The following is a 12,103-nucleotide window of genomic DNA, read 5'->3' as shown; positions in this document are numbered from 1 at the left end:
TTATACATGAGTTTCTGTGGATTTGTTCCTCTAAAGTACCCAGATTAACACACCATCCTACTACCACTGAGTCCATTTTGACTCTCAAAGACCCTATACTGGGTTTCTGAAACTGTAAGTCTTCATGGGAACAGGTAGCTTATCTTTCTCATTGGACCTTTCTATCCCTGGATTTGTTACATTTTCATTGTTGTGGTTGCTGCGAAATAAGTAGGAAGACAGAAAAATCTTAGGACCTCCATCATCTAGTCTTCATGTAAGAATGCCAGTTTTAAAAAGACAAATCCACTTTGCTATAGCACCAGCATCTTCAGTGATACCGTCACAAGGGGCAGTATTGAGTAGGGCCATGTCATAAGAACTATTTGCTCTTTGGTTGGGCTAGAATTAAGTGCAGACCAAATCCATTCATATACCTATGGTTTATATATGTCATTGGCTTACTTTAGGTACATCATTATCATTCTATGATAGAGAACATTATAAGTCATCCCTCTGGGGCATGAGGTAATTCTATTGAGAATGTCATTAATTTAGACAGTGGTGTATAATCTGCATGGTTGGCAGTTCAAAACCACCAGCAACTCTCCCAGAGAAAGACTGGGCTTTGTAATCCCATAGAAAGTTACAGTCTCAGAAACCCACAAAGGTCACTGTGAGTCAGCATTGACTCAATAGCAGTTAGATAGAGTTTATAACCCCATTGAGAAATGAAAATTATACATGTAAATCCTGGCTTTTCAGGCCACAATACGTGAGTTGTTGACTTGTACAGATTAAGTGCCTGTATGCTATTTACACAAAGAATGGGGGTTGGTGATAAAGCAAAACTTTCAATAACCCTCATTCACAAAGGCAGAACCATGCAAACTAAACTAATATATGTCATAAGAATGAAAGGACAACATTAAAATAGTAAATATGGTACTCAAGGGCTACCATTCATAGGACACTCTCAAAGAAAGAGAGAAACCAAATGGTGCCCAAGTATCAGGAGGAATAGTGTCTGGGGTCTTAAATACTTGTCTTAAAACAACCAGTTGTCTAAAGAAAACAGCAAATAAGTTCATGGAATAGCACAGCAGCCTTAATAATAATAAAATCCAAATCCAAAAGAGGAACAGTTTCAGAGATTAAATTCTGAACACTCAGTTTGCAAACAGTTATGGATGGCAGTGGAAGCCCAAAATACATTTGCAGGTCCCTACGTGGATTAAATAAACCTCCAGTGAATCTTGTCTCATCATAATTCAGGGATATGACTAGCCTTAATATCAGCCAGAGAGCATTGTAAAGTCAATCATGGTAGATGCAGTTAGTTAAAATATAGTACATTATCATTTGATTTCCCTTGTGACCCATTTTAAAGCTGTTTCAGTTGATGGTATTTTCTGCTTTCTTTTTTATTAAGGTTTTTCTGTTTTGTCATTGTTATTGAGTTTGTGTTTGTCTGTTTTCTCCCTGTTTATGTTTTGTATGATTTTATAAACATGAAATCCAGGATGGGTAAATCTATAGAGACAGTAACTAGATTAATAGTTACCTAGGAGGATGGCAGATTGAATAAGGATGGTGAGGAGATAAGATACAAATCAGATACATTCCTGATTTTAAACCAAGCAGTGTTCCCTTGTTCTGTTCATACAACTGCTTCTTGATTCATGTACTCGTTCTGCATGAGCACAATGAAACATTCTGGAATTTCCTTTCTTTGCGATGCTATCCATTATTTGTTATGATCCACTTAACACAGTCAACAGAACACAAGTAAGCATCTCTCTAGTCTTCTCTGCTTTCATCCAAGAGCCATCTGACATTAGCAATGATAACCTTTGTCCCATGTCCTCTTCTAAATCTGGCCTGAACCTCTGGCATCTCCCTGTCAATGTATTGCTGCAACCATTGTTGGATGATAGTTTGCAAAATTTTACTTGCATATAATATCAATGATATTGTTCTATGGTTTGAGCATTCTTTTGGGACACTTTTCTTTGGAATGGGTACAAATATAGATCTCTTCCAGTACATTGGCCAAGCAGCTGTCTTGCTAATTCCCTGGCATAGAACAATGAGTGTTTTCTGGACTTTGTCAGCTAGTTGAAATCTTTCAATTGGTATTCCATCAATTCCTGGAGCCTTGTTTTTGGCTAATGCTTTCAGTGCAGCTTGAACGTTTTCCTTCAGTGTCATTGGTTCTTGCTCATTTGTTACCTCCTGAAATGGTGAAATGTCAACTAATTATTTTTGGTATAGTGACTGTGTTCTTTCCATCTTCTGATACTTTCTGCATCATTCAGTAATTTTCTCATAGAATCTTTCAATATTGCAACTCAAGGTTTGAATTTTTCCTTGAGTTCTTTCAGTTAAGAGATGCAAGGCACAAGCCTCCACAGTACAACAAACTGACAAGCAAGTGGTAGAACATAGAAAGTACAAAGTATGACCAGGAAAATTGAAAGTTATGAAACTTAAATGGAACATATACAGTCGACATTCTAGGCATCAGTGCACTTAACTGGACTGGTATTGGCCATCTGAATCAGAAAATCATATGGGTTATTCTGTTGGGAATGACATAATGAAGAGCAATGGCACTGCATTCATTGTCAATGCACTCAAGGGTATCCAATCAATATACTATTCAAATTTATGCACCAACACCAAAGCTAGTGATAAAGAAGTTGGAATAATTCTACCAATATCTTCAAATTTATCAAACATGCAATCAAAATGCATTGATAATTATTGATGATTGGAATGCAAAAGTTGGAAACAAAGAGAAAGGAACAGTAGTTGGGTATTATAGCCTTGATGATACAAATTAAGCTGGAGATCGTGTGATAAAATTATGCAAGTCCAATAACTTCTTCATCACAAATACCTTTTATGAATAGCAAAATAGGCAACTATACACATGGACCTCTCTAGATGAAATATACAAAAGTCAAATTGATTACATCTGTGTGAACAGATGATAGAGAAGGTCAATAACAAAAATATCAAGCTCACTGCCATCAAGTAGATTCTGAGTCAAAGTGACCCTATAGGACAGGTAGAACTGCCCCTATGAGTTTCTGAGACTGTAACAGTTTACCAGAGTAGGAAGCCCCCTCTTTCTCCCAAGGAGCAGCTGATGGTTTCGAACTGCCAACCTTGTGGATCACAGCCCAACCCGTAACACCACCAGGGTTCCTAAGAAGCTCAATGTCAGCACTAAAACCAAGCCAGATGCTGACTGTCAATGTACTACTGCAACCATTATTACATATGCCTATGAAAGGTGGACTCTGAATAAGGAGGACCAAAGAAGAATCAATGCACTTGAATTCCGGTGCTGGCAAAGAATATTGAAAGTACCAAAAGAACATTGGACTGCCAAAAGAACAAATAAATCTGTCTTGGAAGAAGTATAGCCCGAATCCTCCTCAGAGGCAAGGACAGTAAGACTTGTGGACATGTTGTCAGAGACACCAGTCCCTGGAGAAAGATATCATGCTGAGTGAAATAGAAGGTCAGCAAAAGAGAAGAAGGCCTTCAACAATATGGATTGACACCATGCTGCCTCAATGGGCTCAAACATAAGAACAATTGTGAGACTGGCACAGGACAGGGCAGTGCTTCATTCTGTCGTACAGAGGACCGAACCTGATAACAACAACAGGTACGAGGAGAAATTGATTGTGGTGATGACTGCACAACTGTTCTTAATGTGACTGAGCAATTACATTGTATGATATATTAATTATGTGCCAACAAAACTGTCTTAAAATGAGAGCGTTTCACTTTTCCGATTGCTCTAATCATCCAGTTTGTCATTGTTTTTTATTGTGGTAAAATATATATAATAAAACATGTGACATTAACTACATTCTCCATGCAATGCAAGCCTCACTGCCACACGATTCCAAAGGTTTTACCATCATCGCAACCAGAAACTCTGTATCCCTTCAGCAATGACTTCACCACCAGGCCCAGGAAACACTAATAACGTTTTGTCTCAAAGTATTTGGCTATTCTGAATATTTCATAGAAGTGGAATCATATAGAATTTGTCCTTTGGTCTCTGATTTATTTCACTCAGCATTACCAATTTTCCTGAAGATTATCCATGCCACAGTGCACCAGAGCTTTATTGCTCTTTATGAGTACTAGCCACTCATCTACTGGGAGACCCTTGGGTGGTTCGCACCTTTTGCCTATCACATTTAGAAAAACCTTTCTCATGAATGGAAATGACTCCTGTCAAAGGCCTATCATGGAGCTTGTACAAGGACACTGTGAAAAAGTCAGGGTTCAATTTCTCAGCCTCTGAAAAGATCTATTTTTAACTCCTTCTTACCGTTGTGTTGGGTTCTCTCTCTTTTCCACACCTTTGCCACGGTTGGCAGGCATCATTTTTCTTTCCTCGTTACATGCCTGTGGGCCTTGTAATGAGTCTCATCATGAAACATGATCAGGGGAACTATTTACTCACTCTTCCCACGAGTCAATAAAGACGTGCGGTCAGTGACATGAGAGGCACTTCCCATTGAGGATAGTAAGTGCCCAGCCATCAAGGAGCTCCTGACTCAAAAATGTCCTGCTGCTTCTGCAATGGATTCTTAAGCTGTCCTTTCTTCCTGTGCATTTTTCAAAATATACAGGAGGTTGGTTAGCAGTCATTTTTGGCAAAAGCTGAAGACCGCAATTGAGACAAAGGTCCACGAATGTCAACTTGGACCAGGTGAGCTAAGGACATCTTGGACTGAGGACCTGGATCTTTAAGGTCAGATGAAGTCGTTCCGACTGGCCTTTGCTCCCTATACCCCCCTCACTGGAAAGGGCTGTGCTGCCCGACTTCGCGCAACTTGGCACACTTTTCTCAATATTAGGAGCATCTCTAATCTGAGGCCAGCTAAGTGAGTTCTTTCTCACAATTTCCATACTTAAGGTATAATGGCTGCCCCTTCATCTAAACAAAAATCCTGGTCTTTGAAGTGCCAAAGATGTGATCTGGTTTGCTTCCCTCTACCCCCAGCCCCCACTTTGGTTGCCAGGATGCTTGGAGCTACATTTCATATGAAAACATAACTCTGTCATCTCTTTTGTCCAAAGTATTTAACATGGTAATTGAAATACCTGCACCCCAGGACACTGTCAAAACGCTTGGCCTTGAATGGCTAGCTATTGCATTCTACTGAAAGGCCTGTCTGAGTTCTTTAAGCTTTTGCGTGAGATGAAGACTTCAATATGCAATGTAATATCTCACTGCCATCGAGTCAATTCTGGCTCAGTGACCCTAATGCACATGATTTTAATTACTATTTCCAGTGCTATGAGGTTGGCATTATATTCCCATTTTACATTTAAGGAAACTGAAACTTAAGTATAAAAAATGCATTTAAAAAGCAGGTTAACCACTCCTCCTCTCGGAATTCCAAATGCTAGACTAGTAGGCAGTCAACACTAGTTTGCTAACCAAAATGTTGGATGTTCTAATCCACCCTCCTAATGCTGCGACCCTTTAATACAGTTCCTCATGTTGTAGTGACCTCCCAACCATGAAATTATTTCCGTTGCTACTTCATAACTGTAATTTTGCTACTGCTATGAATCGGGCAACCCGTGTGAAAGGGTCTTTGACCCCCAAAGGGGTCCCAACCCATAGGTTGAGAACCGCTGACCTAGAGGCACCTTATAAGAAAGGCCCAGTGATCTTCTTCCCCCCAAAATAAGCAGCTATCAACTCAATGGATCACTGTTCTATTCTGACGCACATAGGGCACTGTGAGTGGGAATCTTCTGGACCCCACGTGGTGCTTTTTCCTATTAGTGTCAAGGAGGTCACCAGCCAGCAATATTCAGAACCACCTCACGATCACCCGAAGGAATGAATTCTTTAAATACACTAAATGGCCAGAAGTCAAGGCTGCCAACAGAGCTGAAGACTAGATCTCAACCTGCACCTTATTTTAAAGGAGACTCGCATCAAGCAAGTTCAATGAGAAGAACCTGAAGGGTCCAAACACTGGCATTGCTTTCTTCTGGGTAAGAGAAGCCAAAAGGGGTCATGATCATTTAAGTTCATGATCTCAGATAGAGTTAACGACAACTGTATCAGTTTAACGTGGAGGAATGCTCTAGCAGTTTGAGATCATCCAGTATCACCAAAATGGGAGGCCCCCTGTTGCAGGGGCTCTGGGCACAGGCTTGGCAAGTCCAGTGTGGAAAACAACCCTTCATGGCTGAGGAGGTAGACTCATCTCTTAGAGCCTATGTTCAACACAAGCACCTGGAATGGTGTTAGACAGTCAATGATAAACAGAGGCAAACACAAATTGGAAAACAAACTCTACTATCCCAGTGTCCCAGAAGGCTGCCTCTCAACAAAGCCCTCATTGACTAAAGGTAGAAGAAGGAAAGTGACCTTTAAAAGAATTACTGCCCCCCAAATTAAAAAGCCTTTGGAAGGTAGGTCTCTTAGTGTGTCACCTCTGAAAGCAAGTGGCCATTATTCAGAAGCAGTGTTTCTCCCTTAATTAATAAGGCATGAATTATTACTATGAACTATGCAACAGGTCAGCTCAAGGAGGAAAAGGAACTGGCTGATTGCCTGGCATGGAAACCCCAGCAGGGTAGCCGGCCCAAAGGGTGCATGTGTCACCCACATCTCCAGCATCCAGTGAAGCTCTTGGGAGTTGGCAGTACAGTGTCAAATAGAGTGTGCAGCTGAAATGTCTGTGTTCCTTTGTCAGCAACCTCAGCTCCTTTCTCCCAGCTGCAGGCTGTGCCGAAGTGCAACACACAAACAGCATGCGATGCTTGGTGATGAGTTGAGGAGAGGGTTCACATGGTTTTTTTTAACATTGAAAACACCGTAGTTGCCCAAACCAAGCATGCCCCAGAGTGTGTCACATGTGGGAGTAGGAGTGGTGTGGACATGTGCTGGTGATGGCATGATTCAATGACTGGGGAGAAAGGCAGACTTGGGCATCTTTAGTGCAGAACGCCAGGACTGAGTCACACTGAGTCCATGAGTCCCAACCAAACACATGCACTCAGTTTCCTGGAATGAAAGGGGGCCTCCTCAGCCCTCAGTCTTTTCTAATGGCCTCACCCCAAACTCCATTTCCCCATTCACGATCTCATACTCCGACTCAACCTCCATGCCAGTGACAAGAAGGGTTGGCACCATGGCATTTATTTCTGTACTTGGTGCTGCCAGGGGAGGAATTATATATGTGCCAGCAAGTTGTTGGTGGGTGGGGGGGAGTGGAAGTTTCTTTGTATTGACTTTTAATTAAAAGCTTTTTTTCTGGGGTTATTCAAAAAGTTAAATGTAGAATTTCCATGTGACCTAGCAACTCCGCTCTTGAGTATATTCAAAAGACTTGAAAGCAGGGGCTCGGATGTGTGCTCCCCAGGATTCCCTGCAGCACTTTTCACACCAGCCAGAAGGTCTAAACAACCCCAGTGTCCACCAACAGATGAATGAGTAACAAAAGATGACATGCAAGCATACCCAGATACATAGACACATGCAGTGGAGTAGCAAAGCAATTACACCGTCATATAGTTAGTCAAAATGTTGTCACCAAAACATTGTCATAAAAAGAAACGAATCCTGAGACATGCCACCACATGGATGGACCTTGGAAACATTAAGCTGAGTGAAATAAGTCACAAAGAGACATGTATTATATGCTCCTACTTGAAATATCGAAATTAATGGGCAAATGCATAGAGACCAGTTATCAGTGGTTACCAGGGCTTTGTGAGAGCAGGGGAAGGGAAGTTATTGCATTAGTTATTACAGACTTTGTGGTGGGAGTGATGAAAACTTCTGGAAATAGTGGTGATGTTTACACACCATAGCAAATGTAATTCATCTCACTGGCTTTTAGAAACAATTAAAGTGACAGATGTTTTATTATATGTATATATTTAATACAAAAAGATTCATGACAATGATCTGTTGTACTGGCAGTACTTTAAGTGATTTAAGTGATGCTACTGAGGGGGGGATCCTACAGAGAAAGAAAGAGCCTCCCTGAGTTTGCTTTAGTTGTCTTTTAATGTGTCAAGCGGAACTGCTGATTTGGGTTGAAAATACAAGGACGCTGTAATGAAGGCACCTGCCTTCAGAATGTGACAGTTGCGTCCGGGCTGTCAGAAAAGCTCAAATTCTCTCCCCAGTTGTCTGACCTTCAGAGGGGGCCTCAAACATGTTAACAAATCATATTGCTCACTCAACATAACTTGTGAAGTGCTCTTTGAAAGATTGGAGATGGCTCGCTTATCAATTGGCAGTCCCCAAACCCACTGCCCGGCAATGTATGGAGCCCCAAACTTACGGCCAGGGATTCCCTTATGACTTATCGAGACCCTAAATAGGATTTCTAAGGCTATAAATCTTTACAGGATCAGACAGCCTCATCTTCTTCCCTTTGAGTAGGTGGTGAGCTTAGCTGTCCAACGATTACTCAACAGCACCATCAGAAGGAAAGATTCCTCAAAAGCCTCCCCTGGGAAAATCATAATTCTCAGGCATGATGTTGATCATCAGGGACAGACTGTTATCCACATCAGAAGAGGCCCCCACCAAGTTCTAGGACTATAGAGTAGCTGCAGCCTGAAGGCCATCATCATTCAAGTCCCCTAAAAAAGTATGCCTTCACCCACCCAGGTGTGTTGGAACCCAAGGCCTAGACTCCCGTTCCCAACATCACATCTGCAAGATGATTAATGCTGCCAACACGTCCAGAGGTTTCCATCTAAGACACATATTGCATCATAGGAGCCCTGTGGTCATCATGGATTATGAATGCTGCTACTAACCACAAGGCCAGCGGTACTAAACCACCAGCAACTCCACGGGAGAAAGATGAGGCTTTCTAGTCCGCTAAAGATTTACAGTCTCAGAAACCCACAAGGTAGTTCTACTCTGTCCTATAGGGTCACTGTGAATTGGAATCTACTTGAGGGCAATGAATTAGTTTTGATTTTGTAGTTATGGCATCATAACTACATTACTATATCAAAAACAATGATCTAAGCGACTGGTTCAGGAAACTTTCCAGTACCATAGCTAAAGATTCCATTCCAGACATAGACTGGTTACAGTGATGTGAGACCAAACAGGGATCCAAAACAACAGAACCAAAGCCAAGTCCACCTCAACTCTCTCTTCGATTACCTGTAAATAACAGTATCAGTTCATATGCGGAGGCTTCAAACAGTTGTAGAAAAATGAAATGAAAAGATCATGGAATTTTTTCATGAACTTCTGATAGCTCCCTTGTATATACCCTGGGTTTTTTCTATTTCAAGGCATTGTTCAAAGCTCGCCCTCTCCTTGAAGTCTCCCATAAGGAGGGCCACCCAAACGCCAAGTGCAATGTGAGACTCCACCATCATTCACTCCCATGGTTCTTATTCTCAATTCTTACTTCTCTCTGCTCTGTGTATCCTGGCTTTTATGTCTGTTGTCATCAGCTCGGACTTAACTTATGTCCTCATCGAAGAGAATGAAATGTCCCTCGTGCTGTGCCATCTTCATGAATGCTGGCATATTTGAGCCCACTGTCGTGGCTACTGCATCAGTCCATTGCATGGGAGGTTTCTTTTGTACCTGATGGTATGGAAGACCGTCAACTGGTCTTCCCTAATGATGTGTCCAAAATAAACATGCTGCCATGCTCACATCTAAGGGATATTTCAGTCATATTTGTTCTAAGACTGACTTACTTATCCTTCTGGTAGTCCACAATATAGTCAATATTCTTCACCATTATAGTTCAAATGTTTCCAATCTTCTCTGTCATTTTTTTCCCCAGAATCCAGTTCATACACCATTTCGTCTTAATCTAGAAACTGTGTCCACTATGGGAAAACCTTACGGTATTTTAAATATTGGTGGCATAGCTTCACTAATATCCAAGCCAGAATATGATAAACCATCCAATATTTCCCACAAGTGGAAAATACTTTTTTAGGTTAAAAATAAATCAAAGTACTTTCATAGAGTTAATTCCAACTCATAGCAACCCTATAGGACAGGGTAGAACCCCTAAGGTTTCCAAGACTATAAATCTTTAAGGAAGTAGGACTATCTCATCTTTCTCCCAGGGATTGGCTGGGATTAACCAACCTTTTGGTGACCAGTCCAACACTTAACCTGCTATGCCACCAGTGCTCCTTCTTTTACGCATAAGGGTAAGCATCCCACCCTAATCCTCTTGCAACTGATTACCTAATCACATCAGATCGCAGCATGAAGGATGATTGCATCTTCACTACATGACTGTCAAACCACTGAAAATCACGGCTCAGCCAAGTTGGCACCTATTTGGGGGAACAGAATCCTATCCACGATAGACATCATGCTTGGTAAATAGAAGGCTAACTACAAAGAGAAAGACCCTTGGTGAGATTTATTTACTCAATACAGGTGCCTTAAGAAACGTTTGTAAGAAAATTCCATTATCTTGTCATTCCATTTTTTCATGAACTTTTTGAAGCCCTCCTCTTAGCTGCAACCATGAGTTCAAAGACCTTAATGATTACGGGGATGTTGATAAACCAGACAGTGTTCCATTCTGTTATGTGAAGGGTCGCTACAAGTCAGAAAAGATTCAATGACACCTAATAACATTTCTCTTTAAATAGTCATCAGGGATGTTACGCATAAGAGCTGGTTTCACCAGAAGTTGTTATCGGGGAAACCCATCTCCCAAGAAAGTTCTCTCATGATTCTCTGTCCCATCTCTTCCTCAAGACCACTTTCATCTAAAAACAGATTGGTCCTTCTCAGACTTTAGGGCCACTCGCTGAAGACAAAGGTTTGGACAAAGTAGTGCAAAAAAAAAAAGAGGTAGGAGGAACAAGATTGTGAAAAGTTAGTTATTCTGCAAGTCCTCATTTTCCAACATGAAAACAGGTGTGAACTAATTGAACTTGTATGTGGTAGAGAAGACGATCAGTTTGGAGAGTTATACATGCTTGAGCAATTCAGGTTCTTTTTTATGAAAGAAGGAATCCTATTTTGGGAGTTGAAGTTTATGTAAGCCCTTCTGCAGTGACTCAGATGGTGGGCGGTTTCTTTCCCAAGTCCATTCAGCCGGGGACGGTTAGTCTCAGCACAGAAAAGGGTTCATCCTTACACATAGACAGTATTTTTAACCAGGATATAAATAGATGCACACATGCCTTGCTGTTTTTCTCAGGAGACCTTTCCATTTATTTGTGAACGTCAATGGATTAGTTTCTTAATACTACTAGCTGTGTTCAGACAAATTAGCTGGGCCAATATCGGTCCTTTGAAGTATGAGGAAAAGGAAATCAAATCCTGTCCAATTTCAGAAGTTTGCCTAAATTCACCTCACTCTGAATCAGTAAACTCAATTTAATTTACCATATGATGTTTGTTCTTGTTAGCTGCTGACAAATAATGGGGACGTTAGCTTGACTGGTCCAACACCATGCCCATGATTGATTTTAGAATGGGTCATTGCCACCCATATTACTTATTGGCTGAGGTGCTGCTGCTGCTGCTGCCACTGCCACTGGTGTTTTCCAGACATAAATCACCAGGCTTATCTTTAGAAGCCTCTTAGTCTGGGAGCCCTGCTGAAACCTACTCCGCATCCTAGTAAGATGTAAGCCTCTACAGCAAATAGGTGGTAGTGATGCATAAGGTGCATGACCAGGAATTATACCTCAGTCTCCCTCTCCCACATGGCAGGAAAGAACTTCATGACTGAATCAGCAATGCTCCCAATATATGAACTATCTGCAAATGGAATAAAGACAGACTAACATAACAAGATGGCTATGAGTTTGGTTCGTACAAATTCATATAGATTTTATCAGCTGTGTCTTTTACATGGTAAAAGTAATTTTCTTTTGAATATCATGATCCTATTTTACATTTAAGTATTTGAACAGAGAAACACTTGTCTGAAAGACTGGGGACAGAGACACCAAGGTATTAGAAAAACTGTTTAAAAGAATCTTAATCCAAATAAAGGTAAGTCATTAGATCAAATCAATGAAGAAAGAATGAAAAAAAACTTCATATATAGTTTTTAAATGAAGATAGTTTTTAAAAATCACATAATAATAC

The 12,103-nt window shown here is 40.9% G+C and overlaps 1 protein-coding gene across 1 annotated transcript in view; it reads right to left on the bottom strand.

Annotated features, from left to right (window-relative positions):
* The window catches only part of PTPRN2 (protein tyrosine phosphatase receptor type N2), a 1,475,949-nt gene that overhangs the window by 1,362,850 nt on the left and 100,996 nt on the right, over positions 1–12,103 (bottom strand). The gene's annotated exons all lie outside the window — the stretch shown is intronic.

This window comes from Echinops telfairi, unplaced genomic scaffold (assembly GCF_000313985.2).
Source record: "Echinops telfairi isolate 266 unplaced genomic scaffold, ASM31398v2 ScPeMD7_31;HRSCAF=116, whole genome shotgun sequence".
NCBI classification, from domain to species: Eukaryota; Metazoa; Chordata; class Mammalia; order Afrosoricida; family Tenrecidae; genus Echinops; species Echinops telfairi.
The sequence above is the reverse complement of the archived record's forward strand: the minus strand, read 5'-3'. Positions and strand labels throughout refer to the sequence as shown.